At 39.0% G+C, this 27,925-nt stretch overlaps 1 pseudogene and 1 gene segment (V, D, J or C); both read right to left on the bottom strand.

Annotated features, from left to right (window-relative positions):
• Positions 1-27,925, bottom strand: part of LOC311609387 (immunoglobulin lambda constant 6-like) — a 463,931-nt gene that overhangs the window by 400,801 nt on the left and 35,205 nt on the right.
• Positions 8,886-9,827, bottom strand: LOC311608522 (olfactory receptor 2M3-like; annotated as a pseudogene). The gene has a single exon. The product of its transcript is annotated as an olfactory receptor 2M3-like (transcript).

The raw sequence follows: 27,925 nt of genomic DNA, 5'->3' as shown, positions 1-27,925 counted from the left end.
TATTATCTCCTTGAGGTAGGAGAGGCCTTGGCTGACTTAAGTAAAAGGGCATGTGGATCAGGTCCATTGACAACCGAGATCCAGTGAGAGAACAGAAAGCCAAGCAGAGGGGCCTCTCCTAGTCACTTGAAGGCAAATGTGAGCCAGAAGCTGTAGAGATGAAATTAGTTGGAGATCAGGTGTGCTTTTGGGGAAATCTTTGTAAATCCTGAATGCCTGACCAGCACCTGACCACTGGAGGTGAAAGAAACAGAGAACAAAGAAGCACAGATGATTGTTATTGCATCCCCTGATATAAAGGGAGATTTCTAGGTATGGGATCTCCCCATCCTGCTGCTTCCCTAATGGGGGTAGGTGGGCAGGATCTCCTGCAGAGTAATGGAGAGAATTGTGGATCCATTTATTTGTTCTTAGACAGGGTTTCTCTGTGTAGTAGTCCTGGCTGTCCTGGAACTCACTCTACAGAAATCAGCCTGCCTCTGCCTTGTGAACTCTGGGATTAAAGGTGTGTATCACCACCACCCAGTTGAATTCTGAGTTTATTGTTTTCAGACTACTTAGGCTGCAGGGTGGGTTGTAAGAACTAGATGTGCTGTGGTTCGTGGTGGCACCAGGAGCATCAGAGGCGATGAGAGGCAGCCAATGGTTAAGGATGTAGAACTGTGTTGGCATATTTTAACCAACTATTTTTGTTTTGGGTTCCCTAAATCTCTTTGTCCCTACTTCACCCCAATCCCTTTCAATGCCCTAACAGTGTGGGCAAGGGAAATAGTTTTCCTTAGCTGCTTCTTGCTGTTTAAGGTCCTAGGGTTCTTTGGGGCATGTCCAGTTCTCATTTCAGGATAACTCTGATGTTTTCTTGTCCAGTTGTGCCAACAGTAATCAGAAGCAGCAAGAGAAAGCACCAACAGCCCTCTTCTTTCTTGGAGCCTCCTAATCTCTCTTTGAATCTGGCTTTTATCCCCAATGACAAAGGCCACACTCCTGTGTTAAGTAGTTCAGAGCTGACAAACATAATCTGCCCTCTAAGGAGTCAATTATCAACTGTGGACAAACTGTAATAGCCCCCATATCCTACACCTGGGATTAAGACAAAAACATGTTTACATATAAACCAAAGCACACACAATAGAGCTGTGTAGGTAAAGATGATTGTTCTTGACCTAGGGCTTCCCTGAATATACTATGTGATTGATTCTCCCAAATAGAGCTTGTTTACCCTCTCAGCAACTGGGTGTGCTCTGTGGAGAGGCATTAGATAGCCGCAACTAAAGTGCAGTGCCAACCAGGAATCTGATGAATCCAAGGAGATGGGAACCTGGATCACCCTTGGTAGTTAGTGGGCCATTGACCTGGTAACCAGCAGGACTGTGGATTGTCCTATTCCCTTTTGGCCTTAGTCAGGCCAAACAGGATGAGAAAGCCCCACAGGATGAAGAAGGGGATCAGTTCAAGATAATGTGCTAGTACAGCCAACTCAGAAGGGCGTGCATACATGACCTGTGAGGAGGGCATGTGCAGATCACCTCTCAGGAGTGAATGGGCACATCATCTTTCAAGAGGGCATGTGCACATCACCTGTCAAGAGGGCATGATTACATACCTCTCAGGAGGGCATGCACACCTCACCTTTCAGGAGGGCGTGCACATAGTACCTCTCAGGAGGGTATGCACACATCACTTGTCAGGAGGGCAGGCACATATAACAAAAACTCAAGTGCAAGTACATGCTGATGAGGATGTGGAGAAAGGGGAACACTCCTTCATTGCTGGTGGAAGGGTACCCATTTACAACCACATTGGAAATCAATCTGGAGGTTACTCATACAATTGGAAATATCTCTACCTCAAAGCCTAGCTATACCACTGCTGGGCATATACCAAAAAATGCTCCACATTACCACAAGGACACTTGCTCAACTATGTTCATTGTATCATTATTCATAATAGCCAGAAACTGAAAGCAACATAGAATCACCTTGACTGAAGAATGGATAAAGAAAACATGGTGCATTTACATATTGGAATACTACTCAGCTTCTAAAAACAAGGAAATCATGAAATTTGACAAGAAATGGATGAAACTAGAAAAGCATGAGGTAACCCAGATCCAGAAAGACAGTCTTAGTGTGTACTCATTTATAAGCAGATATTAACCATATAGTACAGGAAAACTATATTACAATCTGCAGATCCAGAGAAGCCAAGGAAAATTCAAGGGAAGATGCTTAAATCCCACCCAGAACAGAAAATACAATGGGAATCCAAAGTAGATAGAGGGAGTTAACTGGGTGGGAGATGGGATGGGAAGGAAAACTGGGATGGAATAAGGTGGGTGGACAGATAAGAAGGCAGAGTGAGAAGAATGGAGTAAGAGAACAGAAGTCTGGGGAAGGGCATCTTTGGGACACAGGAGACTACAGGAGTTACTCTAGCACCTTGAAGCATAAAGTTGGCACCTCCTATAGCCTGGTAGGACTCCCATTAGAGGGAGGGGGATACCAACCCACACATAAAATTTTCTACCCAAAATGTGTCTTGTCTACAAGAAGCATGGGAAAATGAAAGAACAGAGATTGAGAAAATGGTAAACCAATGACAGGCCAAGCTTGAGGCCTACTCCAATGGGGAGGACAGACTACTGTCGCTATGAATGACACTCTAATATGGTTTCAGACAGGAGTCTAGCATAACTGTCTTCTGAGAGGCTTCATCAATATGTGGGGAGCCATGCCAAATTTTGCTATGTCAGAAATCCTGTGCTTAGGCTGCATGCTGTGACCTTAGAGTTGCTGACCTTTGCCTCATGAAGTCTTGTGTTCCAGGCTATCCTTGGACCACTTACCTTTTTTTTCTCCTTTATTAATTTATTCTTGTTACATCTCAATGGTTATCCCATCCCTTGTATCCTCCCATTCTTCCCTCCCTCCCATTTTCCCCTTATTCCCCTCCCCTATGGCTGTTCCTGAGGGGAATTACCTCCCCCTGTATATGTTCATAGAGTATCAAGTCTCTTCTTGGTAACCTGCTGTCCTTCCTCTGAGTGCCACCAGGTCTCCCCCTCCAGGGGACATGGTCAAAGGTGAGGCACCAGAGTATGTGAGAAAGTAATATCCCACTCTCCATTCTACTGTTTAAAGAAGTAGGGAAGTCCCAACTTGGAACCACCCAGAGGATCAAGGAAATTATTTATAGGGAATTACTCAGAGAAATAGGAAGTTCTACAGGGAGTGATTCAGGCTATTGTATTCTTGCCCGGGGGCTAGGGTGAGTGAGGTTAGAATAGATCCTATTGATCTTGCTCTATATATTCTTAGTAGTGGGCATTAAAGGGAATCTTAAACAGAAATTTTCTGACTTCATTCGTTATTTCTCTCATCTCTGTATCCTATTTTCAATCCCCACTCCCTCTTTCAGGTGAACCCTGATTTGATTTTTCCTGTGGGCTGGGACATGACAATCAGGCAACTTATGGAGACAGATGCAAAGAGCCAAGATGAGCAATGGGACAAGCTCTGGGAGTGCTGTGGAAGAGTGGGAGAAAGGATAGATGGAGCTGTAGGTGTCAAGGATGCCAAAAGAAGATTTACAGAGTAATCTAACCTGGGCCCATGGAAACTCACAGAGATTGGACCACCAACCAAAGTGTTTGCATGAACGGAACCTAGACCCCCTATATACATATATAGTGAATATGTAGCTTGGGCATCATGTGGGTCACCTAACAATAGGAATGAGGGCTCTCTCTGAATCTGCTGCCTTCTGCTGGTTCACTTTCCCCTAGCTGGGCTGGCTTGTCATTCCCAGGCAAACTAGGATGTGTTTAGTACTGCAGTAACTTGATATATCATAGTGGATTGGTAGCAATTGGAGGCCTCCCCCTCTCTGGAAGAAAAAAATGAAGAGAATGGGAAGACAGATGGAGGAAGACTGGGAGGAGAGGAGAGAGGGGCTGGGATTCCAATGTAAAGTAATTAAATAAAGAAATAATGTAATTGTTTTAAAAGAAATAGATAAATAAATCCATTAGAAGAGAAAGTAGGAAAGAGCCTTAAATTCATTTGCACAGGAGACAACTTCCTGAACAGAACACAACCAGCTCAGGCTGGTTGATATTAGTATCAACATTTAATAACTGGGACCTCATGAAACTGAAAAGCTTCTATAAGGCAAAGAACACTGTCAATAGAACCAAAAGGCAGTCTAGAGATTAGGAAAAGATCTTCATCAATCCTACATCCAACAAAGGGGTAATATCCAAAGTATATTAAAAATTCAAGAAACTAAACACCAACAAACAAAATAATGCAATTAAAAATGTAGTACAGACCTAAACAGAGAATTCTCAATAAAGGAATCTTGAATGGCCTAGAAGCACTTAAAGAAATGCTCAACATACTTAGTCAACAGGGAAATGCAAATCAAAACAAATTTAAGATTTCATTTTACACCTGTCAGAATGGATAAGATAAAAAACTCAAGTGTTGGTGAAGATATGAAGAAAGGGGAACACTCCTCCATTGCTGGTAGGAGTACAAACTTGTACAAACATTTTGGAAATCTGTCTGAGGCTTTTTCAGAAATTTGGGCATAGTTCTACCTCAAACCCAGCTATACCACTTCTGGGCATATACCCAAAATATGCTTTACTATACAACAAGAACACTTGCCCAACTATGTTCATAGCAATTTTAGTCATAATTTCCCAGAATCTAGAAACATCTTGTATATCCCTTAACTGAAGAACGGATAATGAAACTGTGATATGTTTGCACAGTATTAAATACTACTCAGAAAAAATAGTAAAAAAAAACTACTTAGTTTTTAAAAGACAAGGAAATTATGAAATTTACAGGCAAATGCATGGAAGTAGATGGTTGAGTGAGGAAACCCAACCCCAGAAAGACACACATGACATGTACTCACTCATAAGTGGCTTTTAATCATATAGTAGAGGATAAACAAAGTACAACTCAGACCTAAAGAAGATACACACCAAGGAGGACCCAAGGGAAGATGCTTAAATCTCACTCAGAAGGGAAAATATAATAAATAGAGGAAGTGGTTGAAAAGAGAACACAACTTATGAGAGCGACTGTGGAGAGAAATAAGGGTGGAAATCAGACCTGGAAAAAGCAGAGGACAGAGGGCCTGCAGAGAAGAAAACTCATGGGCAGAGGCTTCTCTGTGACAAGCTGGATACAAGACAGGGTAAGCTTCTGGGATGATATGGAGGAGACTCTATCTGGGACCTCTAGTACTAGTGGTCATGGAGACCAAAGAGGACACCCTCTAACTCGACAAGACTCCTAGTGGAGGGAAGGGAACAGCAATTTATCCACAAGAAATTAAGCCTAGATTTTCCCTGTCTACAAGATATGCAGGAATAAAAATGTTGCAGAGATTGAAGGAATGCCCAAGCAATGCCGGGCCCAATCTGAGACCCACTCCATGGAGGCAAGCCAACCCCTGATACTTTTAATGATACTCTGCTATGCTTGCAGATTGGAGCCTAGCATAGCTGTCCTCTGAAAGGCTCCACCTGAAGTAGATTTACGTGTTGCATAACTAAAATTATATATAATAAATTAAAATAAAACTTAATGATAATGGCCAGATTTGTGGCTACAGTTTTCATTGTCTTAATGATGGCTACATATTCAAGTTCTTTTAAACTTTCTGGACACCAAGTCACAGATAATATAGTATGCACAATATGCAGCATTGTTTTCATACGTCAGCACTGTGTGAGAGTTCACTAAAATACACCAACTCTGCTCAGATTAATAGTTGGAGGAACTCCTACATTGACACTTGATACGATTTGTTTTGGCATAATATGTGAAGTACCCTAAGAAAATCCATGTTTAATTGGTAAGAGCAGATTCTTGCATGGGATTTCAGTCTGAGAAGAACCATACATAAGAGACCCTATTCTCCCACACTCTAGAGTAAACATTGACTTAATCCTCTTACTAGAAATCCACTTCTCAAAATCAGTTTCACTGATGTACTGGGGAGTAATGGGGGTGTTATACTAGGAACCATTTTGGCATTGATAATCACTGGAGAACACATATATTGGTAGACAATCCCTGCTAGAGTTGTAGAAGTTTTGGAAATTTTCATATACTTGAAAGTCTTCCTTATTTCATTCAGTTGTTTGTTGTTTTGTGTTTTGGAGTCTTCATTCTAGCATATATTCATTTTTTGTGTTTATTGAACACCTTTATAATTGTTATCTCAAGTTTATTGCCTGTGTGTTTTCTAAATAGCTTTATTTAGAGAACATTGCTCTGTGCCTCGTAGTTTTTGAGAAAGACATACTGGATTTTTGTTTTTTTTAAAGATTTATTTATTTATTATTATGTGTACAGTGTTCTGCCTGCATGTACACCGGCATGTCAGAAGAGGGCACCAGATCACATTACAGATAGTTGTGAACCACCATGTGGTTTCTGGGAATTGAACTTAGGATCTTTGGAAGAACAGGTATTAAGACAGTTCTTATCCACTGAGCCACCTCTCCAGCCCCATACTGGATTTTTGAATAATTTCTGGAAAGGGGACTCTTCTGGAGTTAGGCAGTTGGTGTACATTTTGATATGCATAATGTTCCCACTTTTGTTGTGGTTTTTTAAAGACAGGGTTTCCATGAGTCACCTTGCCTGTCCTGAATTCACTTTGTTGACCAAGATGGCCTCAGTCTCACAGTGATTCACCTGATTCTGCCTCACAGACTACTGGGATAACTGGCATGCACCTCCGTGCCCATCTGCTCTCCCACTCTTGTAAATAAATATCCAGATCTCTATTTGCTGTTACCTCAGCTACAGATGCTTTAGGTCAGCTTGACAGTGATTGATTTCGGTCCTAGGGATATTCAACAGTGATGTACAACTGTCATATCAGAAAGGATTCTTGCTCAGCTACAGCAAATTTTAACTTCTGGCCAGGTGGTGAAATTCTCTGTGCAGCTCCTAGTTTCTCACTGTAATTCCCCATATGTCAAGATTATATTGGTAGGCAGCAGGACATAGGGGTTATCAGTAAGACATGTAAGCCCTCATCACAGCCTTCAGTTGAGTTTCACTGAGTAGGAGCAAAGAAAGGCTTAGCAGCAAGGGTTCAGGCACAGTGCTATCTGTGCACTGTGAAAATGACTCAGGCCCAGATCTTCAGTGTTGTTTAGGATGGAGTATTTACTTGATAGATACAAAAATATCTCAGAATGCAAATGCCCAGATGAGGGTCTTGAGATCATGAGAGCTCAAGGTGGTGATGGTGGTACTACTTGAGAGGAGCATACACAGCTCTGAGCATAGATCCTCAGGTCTCAAGTAAAGGGGATAGGGATCACAAGACATGAACTAGTGCTACCTGAGAGGCATGTGATTGGTCTTCACACAGTTCTGGTGTGATGGTGGCTTGGGGTTCTAATTTTGGTATTTTTGAGACAGGGTCTCAAGCTGGACTGAAACTCACTGTGGAGCTAGGTTTATATATGGCCTCAAGGTTTATATATGGCCTCAAGCTCATGGGTAATTGATCCTACTTCTTTGGCCTCTGAAATGTTAAGATTATAGCTATAAGATAAGGGAACCTTCAAGGTTATTTTAGAGTCTTGTGGAAATTAGAAATGTATAATTAACCAACAAATTATATGTTAACCCATTAAAACAATGCATTGAAAATATTGAGTCAGTCATTTGGACTTTGCAATATTGCATCCCATTTTGAATTTTTGAATCACTAGTTGGATTTTTCAACTACTTTATTTTTAAATGCTTTGTGGGTATGGCTATGTATGATACCTTGTTAGGCTGGAATGAATAACACTAAAGTGTTACTCATGACCTACATTTGATAGTGTTACTTCTATGATTAAATTTCATGCAAAATATGATAAAATGAGTTTTGAAAACAAATCCATATCAAAATTTGGTGGACCCCAGCTAATCAAAATACAAATGTCTTCTCATTTCATATGGATTTAGTATCATCTTCATGCTTTAAATGAAGACTAAGCAATTACCTGTGGACAAAAATCACTATCCTACTGGTCTTGAAGAAACAGACTCGCAAGAGTCATTGGGCTTCCTAGAAATTTAGTTATTTCAGTAACTATGTGAATATAGACAACCCCAAACTCTACATGAGTCCACAGTCTTAGCAAATATTTCAATTTCAGTCACTTCAGATTCTACTAAACTGAGCCAGACTCCACAAGATGGGTTTTGGTGGAACAATTATATTCACAATAAGTTGTATTAAGATTTTTTTCTCACAGCAACATAAGATGCTCTTTAATTACACTTACTTTCAGAATAATACTACTGCAATATAGGATAACATCTAAGGAGAAGACAAACTCTCTGGTGTATCTAATTTGTCAGTTGACTGCTATTTTCATTCATTTTTATCATTAGATCTGAATACATATTCAAAAATTATTAGAATATTAGTAGAATATTGTTAAGTCCAAGTAGGTTGGCCTCAATAGAGAAACTGTGAAAGATTTTGTATGAGCCAGCAATGTAAGGGGGAAAATATTTCTCATTTGATGAGATGTTTTCAATGATAAAAATAAATTGAACTCTCCACAAAATAAATGGATTATTTGAGCAAGTAAGAATGCCAACTTTTTCAGTTTTATCTTTATGTGCTTGCTATAATTTACAATGATGAGAAATGTTAGTTGTTGGAATTCATTGCTTCATCATATACATTTATACATAAGGTATGCATTTATGATAAGGCTATGATAAATAGCCTAGGCAATGTATTCCTCAAGCTGAAATTAAACCCATGGCATTCCTTCTGATTCAGTAGTTGTGCCCACTATTTAAGGCATGACTAAAATAAGAGCATAAAAATCAGCTACTTCATGCTGCAGGCTTGTCCAACCTTAACACTTTCATGAATGCTCTGGCCACTTCTCTGTTTCGGAGGCTATAAATGAGAGGGTTCAACATTGGAGTAAGGATGGTGTAGAAAGCTGATGCCATTTTGTCCTGATTGGGAGAACGACCAGAAGAGGGCCGCATGTATATGAACATGGCTGCCCCATAGTACATTGCCACTACTGTGAGGTGAGAAGAACAAGTGGCAAAAGCTTTGTGGCAACTCTCAGCAGAGCTCATATGAATGACAGCCAGAATCACTCGGGTATAGGAAGCCATAATGATTGCTACAGGAAAAATAAGCATAATTACACAGCAAAAAATATATAATCTTTTCAAATGTCAAAGTATCACTACATGAAAGACTAAGCAGGGCAGGAACTTCACAAAAAAAGTGAGGGATTTCTCTGGCACCACAATATGAGAAAGACAAGACAGTTGCAACCTCTATTATACCATCAAGGGAGCCAAGAATCCAAAGGAGGTGGCCACAAGAATACACATTTTCTGACTCATGAGAATAGAGTACCTTAAGGGGTGACAAATAGCCACATAATGGTCATAAGCCATTGAGGCCAACAGAAAACACTCAGTTCCAAGTAGAGATACATAGAAGAATATCTGGCTTCCACAGCCAGCCATGGAGATAGACTTGTTGCCAGAGAGGAAGTTGAAGGCCATCTGGGGCACTGTAGTACAGATGAGCATGAGGTCCATGAGAGAAACTTGACTGAGAAGGATGTACATGGGGGTGTGGAGTTGGGCATCCAGGTAGATGAGAATCACCATGATAGAATTCCCCATGAGGGCCATGAAGAAGATACCCAGGATGAGAGAAAAGAAAAAAGTATGAAGAGGGCTGTGATCAAAAAATCCTAGGAGGATGAAGTCGGAGTTGATGGTCCAATTGTTCCATTGCATCATGAGTATGTTCACTGTGGAGAAAGAATGTACAATAAAGGTTATATTGTATCATAGAAATGTCCCATATGTCCTTCCAAGCTAGATATACACACATACACACATGTGTTATATAAACATGAAGAAATTATTTAAGCTTCAGATAGTTAGTACAGTAATAGGAAAGATTAAAACTTATATTTGAGTTCTATGTTTCATATTGTTTCTGTCTCTCTTCCCATTTCTCTCTCTCTCTCTCTCTCTCTCTCTCTCTCTCTCTCTCTCTCTCTCTCTCTGTCTCTCTCTCTCTCTGTCTCTCTCTCTCTGTCTCTCTCTCTGTCTCTCTCTCTGTCTCTCTCTCTGTCTCTCTCTCTCTCTCTCTCTCTCTCTCTCACTCTCTCTTGTAAACGCACACACACACACATACACACACACACGCAGAGAGAGAGAGAGAGAGAGAGAGAGAGAGAGAGAGAGAGAGAGTATTCTGTAGCTATGTATGACTTTGAATTCATTTGTATAGTGTTGGGATTACAGTGGTGCACATACCACTATGTCTGATTTGTGATGACTTTTAAACTCAAATTACTTAGCAAACAGAAATAAAAGTTTTCATAAGAACATATGAGGAAGAAGTTAATACACATAGGTACTATCAACCATCCATTCATAATTACTAACATTATGAAAAGATTTCTGAGTTCAGGGAATTCCATGAACTTTCTATAGCATATTCCATGTAGGTTACCATGTCACATTCTAAGTGAAAAATTTTATGAAAAAAATAAAGCTTACTCCACTTATATTACTAAATTAAATTTATTTATTCATATACTATAATGAATCTTGAGTAGTTAAATAGCCAGCCAACAGATACATTAATATTACAAGTTTAAAACTATATTAGTTGAAATGTGTTGTTAATAATGGGTCATGTGTGAACCAAAATGTTTCATCACTTTATAATTTTTAAAGTGTCTTTACACAGGAAGAGTCTAACTGAATAACAAGGTTATAGTAGACCATAACTGAATTCTTCAAACTCTAAATACAAATTACTTCAGCTGAAGGAACTTTGATAGTTATTCACTTCCACTTAATTTCCCACTCATTAAACTTGAATAATTATATCTAGACCAGAAGACTAAATAAAATTACACTTTAAAATATTTTAACATTATCTAAATATATAAGCATTTTAAATTAAACATGGGTGGAAAGAATATTGATAATCCTTTCTTTATATCTAGAGAGTATATAGTTTATTTTAATAAGTCAGTGATCAACTATATAATGAATCACCATTACTTTTTTGTACAACAGTGATTAAGTTTATTAACAAGTATTAGAAATATAAAAATCTTTACAGATTATTTTGAGTTGATTAGAAATTTAGAATATAATCAAAGGCCCAGACAACAAAAAATAGTCACAAACTCATAAATCTGCTAAATAATGCACAGGACTCTATTCATTTTGAACAATTGAAAGTCTTTTTTGCTAAATGTCATATACTGGAAAAAAGACACTTCTCTGATGATGTTACACATATGCTCTGTATTTGAGTGTTTCAAAAAGTCATTAGGTGTCATTTTAATACCATGCACATTAAGAAGAAAATTATAGTATTTGCCCATGGAAGCTAAAACATACCTAGCCAAAGGTAAAACAAAACAAAACAAAACAAAACAAAAAACCTTAGAATTGAGAGCACACTTTAGCAAATATGTGGAATACAACAATGACACAGCAAAAAGAAAAGTTTATATAACTGGCTACATAAAAATGCTTGGACAGCTTTTCATATTATAATTAATAACAAACCTTAAGGTCTTGATAAAATGAAAATAAATCACATCCAAAAAGAGTAGATGGGAAAAGTCATGGATAAAACTAATAATATGGAATTTAGAAAACAATACAAAAAGCCAGTGAAACAAATAATTGACTCTCTGAAAATAGTAACAAGACTGATAAATGTCTAGCCAAAATAATAAGAATAAGCAGAAAGAGTATCCAAATTAATATAACCAGGAATGGAAATTAAAACATTATAACACACATTGAGTAAATTCAGAAAATTATAAATATATAGCTTAGCATTCTTGGCCCAGTGCTCCCTCACTGGAGGTCCTCAGCAGCCACATGGGGAAGTCAGATGAGATCTCCATGTATCAGGACCTTGTTTGCACCAGACCACTGGGCAAACATAATAGCAGTGAGCTATTGTGCCCCTATCTGCATTCCTGGAGGCCAGAAGGCCACAGGTGCCACCACGTGAGACTCTGCTAACCAACTTCACAGCCTTCTCTGTCTTCCCAGGAAAAGCTAGGAACAGAGAAACTCACTTCATTCCTGGTGAAGCCCATTCCCAGGCAGCACCCTGATCCCTGAAGTCCATCAGCAGCTTAATGGGGAGTATAGAGGCATTTGGTCCCTAGGGACTACCAGGCCACAGGAAAACATAGCAGAGATGAACTGTGACAGGCCACCTGCACCCTCTATCTACTGTACAAAAAAATGGAATACAACAAAGACACTCCAAAAGAAATGTTTATATAACTGATGGTATAAAAAAACACCTGTCTCAGAGATGATATATTATAATTAATTATGTATCTCATTGCCTTGGTAGAAAAATAGACAAAATCCAAAAAGAATAGATGGGAAAATTTAGAGATAAAACTAATGAAATAGAATTTACTGAAGCCAGTGGCCCCCAGGGACCACCAGACAATAACAGACAACCAGATGGCTAAAGGCCAACACAAGAACATGAAAGACAAGAGCCTGGGCAATATGCATACACCAGAACCAAAGTATCATACCACACCAAGTGACATAAGAACTGAACATTTCCTCTACCATGGTTGCCTGGCAAGGGAGCCCTGCCAGAGGGAAGTGATTAAAAAGCATATAAGAACATCAATGACAGAGATAGCCTCAGCCCTCGCTCTTCTTACTAGTATACAAGTGAAAAATGGACTGTGAAAAAATTTAGGGAAACAACACCCTTTACCATAGCCACAAATAATATAAAGAATCTTTGTATGCTTCTAATCAAGCAAGTGGAAGATGTGTATTATAAAAACTTCAAGAAAGAAATTGAATATATCAGAATATGGAAAGATGTACCATGATCATAGTGCTGCCCAGTGTTTTTCACACATCATTGAATTAAGAACATTGCTCAGGCCTTCTCTATGTATATAAACTGCATTTCAATTTATCTCCATAAGTTATTCTATATTGTGTCAAGTAGTCAACTAAAGCTTCTCACATGCATGATCTGCAAAGGCTAGTAAGGAGCAATCCCAAATACACACAAACATATAAATGGACTTTGAAATAATCTTGAAATATTTCTGACTTTTTTCTGTTTTGAGGTAGAATTCACCAGTGTAGTGTTGGCTGCCCTGCCCCACTTCCTAGTCTAGGCTGTCCTAGAGTACTGGGATTAAAGGTGTACTCCACCATGCCTGGATTTTAAATGATTTTTATTTCATCATGTAAGTGGATTGTTCTGTCAAGATAAGATACAGCATCAAACAACAAAGCAGAAAGATGACTGGACTCAAGCTTCATAGGATAAATGACTGTATAGGGAAAATGTAAAGTGATATAATGTAACTTTTCATTTTGTTAAATTTTATATATGTCTGTATGTGTATGCTAGCATACTGATATTTTCATCACCTATCAAAGGAACTACAGCTGAGCAGTAGAAAGATGGAGAGGGAATTGGATGCATGCTGAGATCTCTGTCTCTAGAAGATATACAGTGAGTGCACATGTGTCCCCACAACTGTCAGAAGGAACCTTGAAAAAGAACAAGAATAAATGATTTAGAGACCAGAGTGGACATTCCCATTGATTGCTTGTCCAGGTCTCTAATGTGCAGTAGGAATTAAGATCTGCTGATGCAACATCTACCTGTAACTTGAGGGAAGTGCAGGAGGAATAGCAATCATAGACTGTAGCAGAAGGGACATAGATTCATTGTAGTCACTCTTCATTTGGAACCCAAAACCTTTTGTACAAATGTATTTCCATCCATGATTGTCTCTACTTCTCCCTCAGCCTTAGTACTGATGCTCAGTGTACACACATGTAAAAGGATGGAGGTTGATTTAGGCTATGGGGACCTCTCAGGATGCAATGGCTGCTGAGAAAGGTGAAGTTATGCTTAAGGGAGTCTTCTGGTGAGAGAAGATGCAACTACTGATTCTTAATCAGTGAGCAAGTGACATCTCTTTCATACCAAGACTCCTTTAAGTAAATGTCTCTTACTTATTAGTTTGCTGTAAACACTGACTGTCTCACAGTGGCCCCTTGCTGGTTACAAAGCACACAGTCTCCATTTCCAAGAGTCTATGTTAATTTGCAGCTTACCAAATCTCTGCCTGTACTGAAACATCCATAGTCTAATTTCTAAGTTGTGTGATACTGATGTTCCATGTGTAACCCTGCATCTTCTTAATGGACAGTGCCATTCCCTCTGAGCAGTTTTTGATGTGAACTATGTACATATGAGCTATAAACTCCTTCCACCACCTGGTCTTCAGCCCTCAGAGCTATTACACTGTAAGAGGCAGATCCAGGGAGGGCCTATGTTTTGTACTGTAGATTTGTCCCTGGGGGAAAGCAGATGCTGTAACACTGTTATGGGTCAGTGAGTAACTTTTCAGGGACCAGTGAATTTGAACATGTGAGGTCTCTGAAGATTTCTAAGAATGGCAAGAATACCCATTGTTAGCTTCATTAATCTTAGAGCTAGGAAGCTTTATTCATTTAACCACTATTTAGTATGTTTTATCCTGTGGCCATACATTTATTCCCTAGACTGATTCAAACACCATTTTTTCTTCCTTAATTATTTTTGTTTACATATATTTTCTCATTTTTGAGAAATTATTCTCAGTTGATGGTAGATTCATTTCAGTGCTCTGTGGATTTAACCTTAATGTGCATTGAAAGAACACAATAATGGGTTTTTTGCAACTGAAGGGTTAATTTATTTATTTTGAGTGACATACAAAGAGATTATTTAAGAAAGAATCATTCATAGGAAACTAAAACATGAAGAGGAATGATATGGTCCCAGATTGATGTTAATGTTTTAAATATCATGTGCTGGTTACTAGAGACAGTGCTGCACATACAGTGTCCAGCATTGTTGCTAAAATTCAACATTGTGGAGATCCCACCAAGAGACAACTCACCTCAGAGTAAATACTAGAAGTTCTTAAAACTCTTCAACTTGATATGAATTGTTTGTGAACTATCACATGGTCTTCTCTGCCAAATAACTCACTTCAAGTTGAAAAGAGGAGGTTCATGTGTTTACAGTGGTATGAGAGTATGTGGGGAGCCTAACTCCCCTATTGCTTTGCTGTTTCCAAACTCTGTTATTTGTTTCCATCCTCTGAGAATCAATTTTAATAACTTCTGTCTTTGCAGAGGTAGGGGCCCTCACTGGAGAAACATTTTTAATTCCTTACCACTATGTTTGACAAAATGTACTAGTCTCTGCTCTTCACAATTTTACTGTGAATAAGGTTGATAATACATTTGATAGTGGGTAAAATATGGCACTTAGAGAATAAAATCCAGGGGTCTAAAGCCTTGATTCCAGAAGTTACCCTCTACACATGGTGGAGTTATCCTTAATATATACCTATTTCCCTTCCCATGTTGAAGGATGTAAAATTTCAGCATGTGAGATCCCTCTATTGAGGGAAACAAAGAATGATGCAGGATAACTCTAATTCCCATTAGGAGCACATGCCATCTATGATTGTACTTTGGGTACTATTAATTAGAGTAGGGCAAAATATATTTAAAATAAGTACAGAATTTTATCTACTTGTAAAAGAACTCAAATATTTAAAAATATGTTTATATGTGCTTCTTTTGCCAAAGACTGTGTCAATACATATTCAAGAATATTCACCATAACATAGTCTAGTGATTACATATTGGAATCAGTTGTAACATGTAATCAAGACAATGATGCTGTTTTCCTCCTGTAGTCATACATTTTTCTCAGAGATATTTATTTCAAGTTGATGTGTATGTGTGTTTGTGTGTGTGTGATTCTGTGTGTCTGTGTGTCTTTTTATGTCTTTTGTCAGGGGGTATTATATCTCCAACTTTGTGAAATTTCAGTATGTTTGTCATTTATAGATAGATTATTGATTTGTGTTTTTTAATCATTCCACTTCGATGAGATTATGTATAAGCTTCAAACATTTTGTGGATTCCTTACAATATTTTATATAAAAATCCTTATCTACAAATACAGATATGTTCACATCTTTTTATATATTCCTAACCTTTTTATTATCTTCTCTTTTCTTATTGCTTTTGCTAAGACTTTAAACACTAAAATGAATAGGAATGTGGAGTGTAGACTTCCTTGTCTTGCACTTGATATTGGCAGAAATTTTTGAGGTTTTTTTCTGCATGGTGTTATATTTCTTTCATCCTTAGCCTCTCCATAATTTTTAAAATTTGTAATGGGAGTCCTGACTTAACACATAACAGGTATAGCAGAATTAACATGAGCTAATTATTTAGCCATGGGGAGGATATGAGTACATTAGGATAAAAGAATCTCTGTCAATTCATTGTTTCCATGAGGCTATGAAATGAGTGGACAGAAAACTGAGACAGAGAATAATAGAAAACCATTATCAGCTATAAATGTGTCACAAGAACATTCTCTAGAATATATTTTAATAATTAAACATAAGGAAAACAAATATGCCAATTGAAAATGATATTCAATGAGCAGATATTTCTTATCAAGAAAAAATATAAATGGTTGGTAAATGCTTTATAGAAGACATTCAATCTATATAGTCATCAGATAAGTTGAGATTGAAACCCACTTAAGAGTTCATCTCATCCGAGTCAGAATGCCAATAATTAAAAATACAAATAGCAGGAACAACTAATACGCAGATTGGGAAAGAGAAAATCTCATACACTCTTAGTGAGAATACAACATCCTTCAACTGATGAAATGTTAAATAAAAGGAGGTACATTTTACATGTATACAGTGGGATTCTATTCAACTGTGAAGAAAATAAAATCACAATGTTGAAGGTAAACTAACAGAAGTAGAAAAGGTTTTATTAATTGAAGTGACCCAGATGGAGAAATACAAATTTCACATGTTCTCTATTATTGGATGTTCTGAGGTCCAAATCTCTAGATGTGAAAATATACCCTGGAATAACAACAAGAACAAGGAAAATAAATAGGGATGTTGTAGGGAATCAATAGAGGAGAAACAAGATTTATTGGATGGGAAAATGGGGATTAGGGATTGTCTTTAATAAAGTAGGAAGTGCAATACATAAAGAAGAAGAGGGTAAAATAACAATAACCATGTCTGGGAAAGTCATAGGAATCATATAATTGACATACACATAGTTGATGTATGAATATACATATGGAGTTGAAACAAAATCTCCCCATCTGTTTTGACAGTGTTTACTCCAAGAGCCAAAACCATCTATCCCTTTAGACTATCCCAAAGACCATTTTATGCCCTTAAAACCAGGGGTAAAATCTCTCTCATGAGTTATTCATCAGAGTTTTTCCAAAAGCTCTAAAATATTACAAGTTACTGATATTGTCCTTGGTTGCCCCCAAAGGTAAATGATTTGCTTCTCTGAAGACACTATACACTTCAGACTCAAAGTCTAGAATACCCTGACTTGACACTGAACTGAAAGTCTCTCCTTTAAGACTGGCTTTTTTGCTATCAGAAGACACCCTATAAACTTCCATAGGAAGGAAACAACAAGCAGTTCTACTTAGCCTTGTCTCCTGTGAACAAAAACAGTGAGAAACATAGCATGTTAATAAGAAGATGGAATGATCTACCTTGTTCATGGATCTATAGAATTAACATAATAAAAATGACCATCTTACCAAAAGCATTTTACAGATTCAATGCAATCCCTATCAAAATACCTAAACAATTTTTAAATACATTGAAAGTTCAATTCTCAAGGATCCAAGATGGCAGCGAGCCATGTGGACCATGTTTGGAAGCTCCAGTGAACAATTCGGGGAATTGCACAGATTTCTGAGCCAGGAACACCAAGGTCCCCACATCATGGCATCAGGAGTGCTCCATGGTTTGGAGGGACCAGGATTCGAAGGACCTGCATGGCCCTGCACACGGGAGGAGTGCAGATTTTCTCGGATTGGAGCAGCAGTGGCAGAGGCAACAGCAGCAGCAGAGGCAGCAGCAGCAGCGGTGGCACCAGTGGCACCAGCATTAGCAGAGGCAGTGGCTGAGGTTTGCAGCTCAGAGCCTTCTGGTGGAGGCAATTGGTGTGGTGGTCAGTGGGAGTTGCTGCAGGAGAGGGGATTCTGAACAGGATTTGGGTCATGTGGTGCCTTGAACCCCAAACTAGACTTGGCGCATAGTTCAGCCCCAGAGTCCCGGGCTCAGCTCAGTGCGCAGTGCTGTGGAGACACTGGCTCAGCTCAGCAAGCAATTCTGCCCAAGGCACTAGCTCAGCACAGCCACAGCTACCCGACTGTGATGCAGGCTAGGCGGAGCACTCAGTTCTACCAGGGCACTAGCTCAGCTCAGCTGCAGTTCTCCTGCTGTGACACAGGCTAGGCAGAGAGCTCAGTTCCACCGGGGGCACTAGCTCAGTGCAGCCACAGTCTGGGTGGAGTGCTCAGTTCCACCCTAGGCACCAGCTCAGCTCAGCCGCAGCTCCCCTGCTGTGACAAAGGCTGGCCAGAGCACTCAGTTCCACCGGAGGTGTTAGCTCAGCTCAGCCACAGCTCCCCTGCTGTGACACAGGCTCAGCAGAGGGCTCAGTTCCACTGGAAGCACTACCTCAGCACAGTCGCAGTTCTCCCACTGTGACACAGGCTGACTGGAGCTCCCAGTTCCACCGGAGGCACTAGCTCAACTCAGTGAGCAGTTCTGCCCGAGACACTAGCTCAGCTCAGTGGACATTTCTGGGGCACTGACACCTGCTGAGGTCAGCACACAGATTCAGCCCAGAGGCCCTAGCTGCACTTGCTGGGCAAATTGGGCCCAGAGACTCTAGCTGAGCTTTGCGCACAGACTAGGTGGCCCTAAGACTCTGGCTGGACTATCTACACAGTTTAGGCCCAGAGTCCCAGACTGAACTCAGTGCACAGTGTGAGTCCAAAGTCCCTGGCTGAGACCGGTGCACAATTCTACCCTGGAGACTCGGGTGGCGCTCGGCATGCAGTTTGGGGCCAGAGTCCCTAACTGTGCTTGGCAGACAGATTGGGCCCAGAGACTTTTGGCACAGTCCCAGAGCTAAGACTCTGGTTGGACACAGTGTGCAGTTTGAATCCAGAATTCCTGGCTTAGCTTGGGGGATGATTCGGGCCCTGAGTCAATAACTGATCACAGCACACACTTTGGGCCAAAATCCCCTAGCTGAGCTTGGTGTGCAGTCCCAGCCCAAAAATTCTGGCTGGACCCTGTGTACATTTTGGGCCCAGAATCCCTAGCTGAGCTCTGCAGACTGTTCAGGCCCTGAGAATCTAGCTGAACTCGGTGCGTGGTTCAGGCCCAGTGTCCCTGGCTGGACTTGGCAGGGGATCCAGAAGGCTGTGGATACCTTGGCCTGACCAAACGCTCATTCAGATACCCAGAATGATGGCAGGACCCTAAGCACAGAGGAGCTGAGGATCACTGGCTGTGAGACTCCAAAATGACAGGGCTAACCACCTGCCATCCACACCAGGGAAGCATGAGAGATTCTACCCTATGGAAAACATGAGATAACAAGTGAATCTATCATCAGACTCCTTCCATCCAACTCTGGAAGCTACCCAACAAAAACAAAGACGGCAAGATGTCTAAAGGACAGTGTAAAAGTATACGAAAAATAAAAAAACCAAAACAACATGGCAGCTCCAGTTTCCAGCTATCTAAAAGAAAACGACCCAGAGAATTCAAACACAATGGAAATACAAGAAAATGACTTCAAACCTTAGTAATGAGGATGATAATGGAGGAAATAAATAAAATTCATAATCAAATGCAGGAAGACACAGCCAAACAGGTGAGAGACATAAAAGAAGCACATAGAGTGGAGCTGGAAAAATTTCAGGAAAATGCAAACAACCAGATGAAAGAACTAAATAAAATGGTTCAAGCTCCAAAGACCTATAAAGAGGCAATGGAAGAAACTCAGGCATATACAAACAATCAGATGAAAAATTTAAAAATCAGTTCAAGATCTGAAAATGAAAATGAATTCAATGATAAACACACAGAAAGAAGAAAAACAAGAAAGTGAAACCCCAGAGAAGAAGGCGAGCAACACAGAGGTGAGCTTTTCTAACAGAATCCAAGAGATGGAAGAACGAATCTCACGTCTAGAAGATACAATCACAGATCTTGAAGCAACCATTAAAGAAAATGCCAAATCTGGAAAACTCCTGACACAAAACATCCAAGAAATTAAGGACACCATGGAAAGAAGAAATCTGAGGATAATAGGCATTGAAGAAAGAGAAGATATCAGACTCCAAAGCCCAGATTCTCAACAAAATCATAGAAGAAAAATTCCCCAATCTAAAGAAAGAGATGCCTATAAACATACAAAAGGCATACAGAACACCAAATAGAATTGACCAGAAAAGAAAAACTGCACATCACATAATAATCAAAACACAAAACATACAGAACAAAGAAAAAATATTAAAAGCTGCAAGGGAAAGGGGCCAAATAACATTTAATCGCAAACGTATCAGAATTATACCTGACTTCTCAGCAGAGACCATAAAAGCCAGAAGGGCCTGGACAGAGATCCTGCAAACCCTAAGAGACCACAGATACCAGGCCAGACTACTTTACCCAGCAAAACTATCAATAACCATTGATGGAGAAAACAAAATATTCCATGACAAAACCAAATTAACACAATACCTATCCACAAATCCAGCTTTACAGAAGGTAATAGAAGGAAAACTCCATCCCAAAGGGTCAAGCTACAACCAAAACTACTCATGAAATAGATAACTATACCATGGCAAAAACACAACTACACAAACGCTCGACTGGAACCAACATCAAAATTAAGACTCTTAATAGTAACTGGTCATTAATATCTCTCAACATCAATGATCTCAATTATCCAATAAAAAGATGATACAGACTAACTGAATGGGTGCATAAACAAGATCCAACATTCTTCTGCATTCAAGAAACACATCTTATCCATAATGATAGGCATTACCTCAGGATAAAAGGTTGGAAAAAATATTCCAAGCAAATGGTCACAAGAAGCAAGCAGGCGTAGCCATTTTAATATCGAACAAAATAGACTTTCAACCAAAATTAATCCAAAGGAATGAGGAAGAACACTTCATACTCATCAAAGATAAAGTCAACCAAGATGACATCACAATTCTGAACATCTATGCTCCAAATACAAGAGAATCCACATTTGTTAATGATCTGTTAATAAAGCTTAAACCACACATTGATCCCCACACAATAATAGTGGGAGACTTCAACACACCACTCTCACTGAAGGACAAGTCATTGAAACAGAAACTAAGCCGAGAAATAACATCATTAACCAATGCCATGGGTCAAATGGATCTAACAGATATCTATAGAACCTTTCACCCAAACAAGAAAGAGTATACCTTCTTCTCTGCACCCCATGGAACCTTCTTCAAAATTGATCACATCGTAGTTCACAAAGAAAGCCTCAACAGATACAAGGGATGGGTTTGTGTACTGACATTGTTTAAATTTGATTTTTTAAATCACAGAATATTTTGTTTTCTACATCTATGTTGATTGAAAGTTTTGTCTGGGTGTAATAGTATGGGCTGACTCATACTATAGGTCTCATAGGATCTCCAAGATATTTGTGGAGCCCCTTCTGTCATTTAGAGTGTGTTTTGAGAAGTCAGTTGTGATTTTTTATGTTTGCTTTTATATTCTACTTTGTCTTTTTCCCTTGTAGCTATTAATATATTTTCTTTTCTCTGTATATTTAGCATTTTTGAATATTATGTGATGGGAGTATTTTCTTTTATGATCCAATCTATTCATGTTCTGTATGCTTGTGTATTTATAGGTATCTCTGGTTTTAGGTTGCAGAAATTTTCTTCTATGACTTTGTTGAAAATATTTTATTTTGCCTTGGAGCTGGGGATCTTCTCATTCTTCTGTTCCTATTGTTAACTTTTGTCTCTTCACAGTTTCACTGATTTCTTGGATGATTTGTGTAAATAATTTTTTAGATTTAAAATTTCTGTGACAGTTGTATAGATTCCTTCTAATGTATCTCCTACACCTGATATTACTTCTTCCATATTTTGTATTATGTTGGTGACATTTTCCCCTGTAGTTCCTATTTTCTTCCCTAAATTTTCTATCTCCAGGATTTCCTTAGTTTGTGCTTTCTTTATTGTTCCTATTTTAATTTTCAGGTCTTGAAATATTTTATTCATTCCTGTCACCTGTTTATTTGTATTTTACTGCATTTCCTTAAATGATTTATTTATTTCATCTTTAAGGGATTCTTTTTGTTTGGTTCTATTTCCCTGTATTTATTTAAAGGATTTATCCATGTCTTCTTTAAATGACTCCATTAACTTTGGCAGTATAGATTAAAAGTCATTTTCAGTGTGATAACTGGATACTAGAGGTGCCATATTGCCCTGATTTTTATTGGTTGTGTGTTTTTAATTTTTTACATATACATTTATATTATTTCACACACACACACACACACACATATATATACATACATATGTACATACATACACACAATAAACTATCTACAACAAGAAGAATCATGAAACAATCATGAATTATTATTTGTATGTTACATCCATAGCATTTTGACTATTTGTATTTGGCAGCCTTGAAGAAAACATCTTTTTAAAAAATTGTTTTCTTTTTGTTATTAAACATTTTTTTATGTTTTACAAATACAATTATATTATTACACTATATACAAAAACTACCTATATCAAAAGACCTTGACACAATCAGGAATTATGTAAATGTTAAAATCTTAGGGATTTGGGCTATTTGTATTTAACAGCCTTGAAGAAAACATCTTTGTTATCTTGATGCATCTAAAATTCTGAATGTAAATCAATATCTATCATATCTCATCATTATCAAAACATCTATCTAGACCTAAAAACATCCTAACCCTGAAACAACTAAGCTTAATTGTAAAAGTAAACTATCTGGTCTTCACCCTCATCAGAGACTTGAGAAGGAATAAAATTAATTACCTGAGTATACGGGGAGTGCAGGTGAGTAGCTTTCCAAATGAAAAGATGACAGGAACAGATCGCTACCTAAATAGTTACCCAAAACTCCCTATATGCATCATCTTCAGCCTTCTGGCCCAATATATCTGACAGACATGTTTCAAAATGCTTTTATTATTTTCAAGATTCACTGACAATGGGACAGGTTATCTCCTGGCAACACCAAGCCTACCTCAAATAGGATGGTGACCATTAGAGAATGTCCTAATGGAGATGGCTTCAAATGTTGCAAACAAGCCACTGGGGGAAATTTCTTCATTTTAATCATAGGAAGAATTATTCCTAAAAAGGGCAAGCTTAGATGCAGACAGAGTCGATGGCCAAACTCTGCCAAGACAGGGTAAGCAAATCCTCAATATTTCTTGCCTCACAAAAATGTCTGTTGGTTGTGTTCTTATGCTGGCCTTTAGCCATCAGGATGTCTCTGGAATTGGCTGGTTCTTCCTGATGCCTGCAGGATTTATAGAGCCTTGGGCTGTAGGCTGAATGTTCCTGGAGCATCCCTCCTGGAGATGGGGGGAATTGTTGTGGACAGGCTGCTGTATCTTAAGGAATATACCACTGTTTTCCTCATGTGGCTGTGTCTGAATTTGCCACAGACCACCGAGGGGGCTTCTAGCTGTGGAGAGCAAGAATCCTAGGATATCAGGTGGGGACGGATTTGGCACGACAGACAGACACGAACACAAGGGAGGTTCAATGCTGCTGCCAAAATCTTTACTTGAGCTCAGTGGTTTATACAGTCATGACAGGAACTTCTGCTAGCTACAAACCACAGTTTAAGAGATACAGATCAGGTTACAAAGTGTAAAGTACAGCAATAATCAGAAACTAAAAGTACAACAAGGTCCTTTGGCTATGCATAAGGGCCAGAGACAGACTGCGGTTAATCACCTCAAAAGGTGGCATGAGATTTTTCTTAGAATTCACAATCAGCTAAGTGAAGCTGGCTCCTTTCTCAGAAATGTTATTATTAACAGCTTTTACCCATGAGAGAAGTACAAGTCTGCATGTCTGCAGCCCATACTTAGATAAAGTTGTTATATTCCTTTACACATCTTAATATTTCTGATAGTCCCATACATTGTAAACCAAAACAATCCCATGGGGTGCCATATTTTACTACCACCTTGTGGAGTTGTATAATTATGTCATTTTTCTCTACTGCAGTTAAAGTGCACCATGGAGGTCTGGCCTTCAAGATTCTTTCCCAGGGACTCAGGTCCTAATATCTTATCTTTTTACCATCCTTAGTAACCCATCATGTTAAATCCTCATCATACACTCCTATATATGATAATAGAAGGTAGGGAGTGGTTCTTAGAGCTATGGTCCTCTGTATTTGGGTCTCTGTCACCATTTCCCTTCAATCCAGTCCTAAGTTGTCCCATTTTGTGTTTTCCTGGGAACTCCCGGGACTGCTTCATTCTCCTCGCTATCATCACATTCCTGGATATGCCTTCTCTTCCTAGAATTCTTTAGCCTATACTCCAGCTGTTGCCATTTGTTAAGTGCCTCCTGCACAGTCGCATTTTCTTTCTGTATCAACTGCACAAACACCTTCAACCCCAAGGTACAGTTTCATTTACAGTCATGTTTCTGGTACTGTTTAATATGAGATGTTCAGCTTTCTCTGGAACTACTTCATCCATGGCCACCATTGGTTCATTTCCCGATGGACTCACATCAGGTTTCTCAGTTACTGAGATGTTCAGAGGGTAAGAACGGCCTTGCCCTGGAGGTGGACTTAATAAGAATGCATGAGTGATTATAGAACAAGGAAGGAGGAAAAGCAGAAGTCGGCCAATAGCCAGGCTCTGTACACCCAGGACTCGGGATGTTCATCTCAACAAATACCTGGGCTTCTGCCAAGGACCCTCACAAATCTGGTTGCCCATCACCTGATCAATGTCAGAGCATCCTCCGAGCCAATAAGGTTGCATGTCACACATACTCTAGCGGAGTGGGTGTGGCACTAATTAAACTCACAGGCAGGCAAGGGATTGTAGTGGGGGTTGACTATCCTGCCTCATCCTGAGGACCAGCAGGTCTCTTCAGGAACCCAGGAGACTTCCTCTCACCCAGAAAACACTAGGAATCAGCAGCCTCACCACTTACCTGCTTGTTCTGTGGTCTCTGATCTCAAGCTTTCCAGACATGATACATGGTGAGTATCATCATCTTAGATCTGCCTCATGATGCCATTTTAAACTCCTTAGTAACATTACATTGTGTAAATGTAACATATTTTAATTATCCATTCTTCTGTGGGGCATCTAATTTGTTTTCAGTTTCTGGCTACTGTGACTCATGCAGCAATGAGTATGGTTGAGCAAGTGATCTTATTATGGCATGAAGTTTCTTTTGGGTATATGCCAGAAATATTTAGTTGCATATTGATGTAGATTGTTCTCAACTATCTGAGAAACTACCATATTTATGTACATAGTTGATATTTAAGTTTTCACTCCCATCAGCAATGAGTAAGTGTTTTCCTCATCCCACATGAATGAAATCAGCATGATATTGGCCCAGACAGACACACTGATCAATGGAACATATTTGAAGAAACACAAATGGAAACACCTATGAATACATGATTTTTAGAAAGAACTAAGAAAAATACACTGAAAATGTATAGGAATTTTAGAAAATAGGACTAGACACATGGTGTGGCTGCATGTAGAAGAGGGTAAATATCCATAGCTATCACCCTGCACAAAACTAAAATTTAAATGGATCAAAGTCATCAACTTAAAACCAGGGCCACTGACTCTTATAGAAGATATAATGGGAAACACACTTGAACTAATTGGTACAAAAATGACGTTCAGAACAGAATTCTGATAATAAAGGGCTTTTCTGACTGAGGGACACATCTGCTCCTGGAAGCACCTCCTATCTACTTCAATGGGCAACAAAGAAACAAAAGTGGCAAAATAGTCACTGGACCAAAAATTCTTCTTATCTCTACTGCTCATAGCAGACTGACTGTTGAAACTATGAGCAAGCATGACACTGAGTGTGTGACCTTGGGTAAGAAGCTTGGATAGCTGGTATGGAGCCAGGCATAGAATGTGAGTGCCTAAATGTCTAGTTTATAAATAGTTTCATAAAGACATCATTGTATCTTCAGACAGAAAGGATTGTAGGGTAAAAACGACTGCTGAATTAAATCAAGCTACATACTTTAAAAATGCTGTAACATCAGAATGAAAGTTGGGGAATGTGTTACTTTGGGAAAGAGATTATGCCTATATTTCCATGGGTGATGAAAAACTGGGTTCAATCAGAATTTATAAAGATCCAATCCAAATAAGAGAAGTTTCCACATGAAAGTTAGGAATTGAACAAGAGAAACAGAAGGACAGCAACAGAGAGAGCCCATGACCCCTCCCAACCTCCTACATGGAGACAGTTCAACAAACTAGCTAAGGAATGACAGAACATTCATGAGACTGGCAGAGTGGAAAGCATACTAAACCATTCTAACATGGACATTTGCTGAAAACAGATTACCAGGATTGCATCTAAGGAAAATTATCACATCAACAGATAAGTACACTTCAACTGTTAAGTTTATGGATTTGATAATATATAGAAATAGCCAAATTGCATACAATTTTTAACTTAAACAGAAATTGGGGAGACAGAGAAATTTTAATACAGCAAAATGGCTTCTCTGGTTTGAATACAGACACTCCTTAAATCCAAGAAGATAAAGGCAGGCAGTTCTCTGAGTTCAAGGGCATCCTGGTATAGAGCAAGTTCCAGGTAAAGAAAAGCATAGATCCAGGAATAGTGGTACATGCCTTAAACCAAGCAATTAGAATATGGAAGCATTCAGATCTCTGAGTTCTAGTCAGTCCTGTTCAGGCAGATTGGTCGAGCCAATGAGTTAAGATGAAGTGGAGTGGAGTTGAGTTCAGGGAACTTCTGGGAGTGTTTTTACAAAAGGAAATTGAGGAGAGAACAAGTTAGACACTGGGAAAGACAGAACAAGCCAGGGAAGGAGAAGGAGCCAGAAATTAGAACAGAATACTAGAGTTAGCTTGAGACCCAGTAGAGCAATTCAATCAGTAACTGAGAGAAGTCAGATTGAATCAACCATCTTAGAGAGGACTTTGAGCCAGAACACATGAGTTGAAGCAGGAAGCCAGGGTCTAGAAAGAACTAAAAAGAGTGAACTCATTCAGTAGTAAGTCTCAAAGGCAGGAAGCATGCTAAAGGTAGATAAGATTGTTCAGAGGGTAAAGTCTTCCAAGACTAGGCCTCGGTTAGCATATGGAGGCAGTAATTCTATGACATATCAATTAAATCAAGTAAATAAAAGTTATTTTAACAGCATCCCACAGTAAAAACAAATGACTTAATATATACCATTACATTACATGGATTGGTATATTGCTCTAGGGAAGTTCTTCCACCTCCACCTTCCAACTTAGAGATCAATTTATAACTTCCTTATCCTCTATTATATTAAGAATAGGCACTCACAAAATGAGATTATTCTCCCCATCACATTCCTGGGAACAGAAGTTCCTCTCCCCCTCTATTTGCCCTATTAATCCTACAGTTTTCTTCATCCAACACTTAATTCTCATCTTCTCCATAACTTCTTGATGGCACTAGCTTTCCATCATCAATTCTTCAGAAGAATTATGACAAGTAGGACTCATGGGTGAGCTTTACCGCAATTGCTATGCTAAATACCCGGTAGCCAAATTAACTTCTCTTCCAACCTTTCTCTGCCTCAGTCTCTAAGGACTTTAACATTATTCAATAAGAGGGT

The sequence above is a fragment of the Acomys minous genome (genome assembly GCF_964271855.1).
Source record: "Acomys minous genome assembly, chromosome: 11".
In the NCBI taxonomy this organism is placed as follows: Eukaryota; Metazoa; Chordata; class Mammalia; order Rodentia; family Muridae; genus Acomys; species Acomys minous.
The sequence above is the reverse complement of the archived record's forward strand: the minus strand, read 5'-3'. Positions and strand labels throughout refer to the sequence as shown.